Below are 1,584 nucleotides of genomic sequence, written 5' to 3'. Positions count from 1 at the left end.
GTCACAGGGGTCTCGGGGCCTTGTGCCCACTGGCGTGGCCTCGGGAGGTCTGCCCACCCCGGTCCTGCCCCCAGAAAATCAGAGGCTCCCTTCCCATGGCCCCGGGGCCCAGGGTGGACGCTTAGAACCTCTCCCACTGGTCGGGGAGAGCAGACGCCCCCGCTCGCTGGTTGCTGAGGTGTTTCCGGGCAGGGCTGGGGACTCCGCTCGAAGCCCTGACTCCCGGGGCGCCGGGAGCCCACCCCACCCAGCCTGCTTTTCCTCAAGCGGGTTTGACTCCGTTTCCAGCACCGGCAGCCAAGCGTTGTGCCCACGGGCACCTCAGATGTCACTTGCGGGTTCTCTTGACCCTTGATTCCTGAGTCCTTGATGCGCGAAGTGGGCGGGAGGGCCGAGATGCCGCCACAGCGAGTCCCTGGTTTCTCGCGCCCAGCGGGAAAATGCTGGTGGTGTCACGCCTGGCGGACTCTCGTCTTCTCCAGAAATTTCAAGGCTCGAAGACGGAGACGTTAGCTCCTGAGACGCTTCGGTCTGCCGGGAACGGAGTGGAGATAATTTGCTTCTTCCTGTGACAGCTAATGATCAGCTTCATAACAGCATGCCACCGGCTGAGACTGATTTGCCTCCACAGCCAAGTTATTACAGAAAAATGTGGTTTTGAGAAAACAGAATTCCAGGGCCTTTCTGCTTCTTTCCGAGTGCGCCAGAACCTCAGCCCTGTGCGTCCCTCTCCGAGCGGCCCTGAGCGGCCCAGGTTCGGGTCCTCCCTGCCGGGACCTGCGGGACGCTGTCCTCCCCGGCTCCATCCTCCCTGGCCAGGCTCGTCCTCCAGGGCCGGGCGGCGCCGGGCCGTCTGCTCTTCTGCGGATGTCCCTTGAGGAAGCGCAGGGGAGCCACCCGAGGCCAGCAGTCCACCCCCTTCCTAACCCGCCAGTGCATTGACAAGGGACTTCTGACCTTGTCAAACAATGTTAAAAGGGAATTTGGGGCAAGAAGCCGAGCTGCCGAGTGGCTGAAGTGGGGTTGTCTGTGTGCTGGAAATACAGAGGCAGGCGGGGGGGTGCATGGGGTCACGGAACCGTTCTCCCTCGGCTTCTACACGAGGTTAACAGAAGGATGTCTGGGGTAAAATAAAGGCGTTTATCAAATGGCCATCCTCTGCCTGTGACGGTCTGGCTGCTGTCACTGGGCCAGAAACCAGTAGGGTGGTTCCTCTCCACTATCGAAAAATAAGCCCCAGAACGAGTCCACCGAGGTAGCTCCTGCCGACACAAAGATGCTGTTTCCCACCAGTCTCTCTGTCTGTGAGACGAGTGGTGAATCCCAAGCAGTGAGGCGGAGTAAGGAGCGAGGGGCCAGCGCGCAGGGGCCCTGGGCGGCGTCCTGGGGGCGCGTCTGGAGGCCATGGGTGCGCCTCCCTTGCTCCCTTCCTGTTGGGGTTCTCCCTGCTCCTGCAAAGCCCTCCCCAGGCAAAGGAGGGGACAGGGGGGCAGATGGCCCAGGGTCCCTTCCTGTAGAGAGGAGGGGACAGGGGGGCAGACGGCCCGGGGTCCATTCCTGCAGAGGAGGGGACAGGGGGGCAGA

Source organism: Mirounga leonina, unplaced genomic scaffold (assembly GCF_011800145.1).
Source record: "Mirounga leonina isolate KUSES-001 unplaced genomic scaffold, KU_Mleo_1.0 Mir_195, whole genome shotgun sequence".
Classification (NCBI taxonomy): Eukaryota; Metazoa; Chordata; class Mammalia; order Carnivora; family Phocidae; genus Mirounga; species Mirounga leonina.
The sequence above is the reverse complement of the archived record's forward strand: the minus strand, read 5'-3'. Positions refer to the sequence as shown.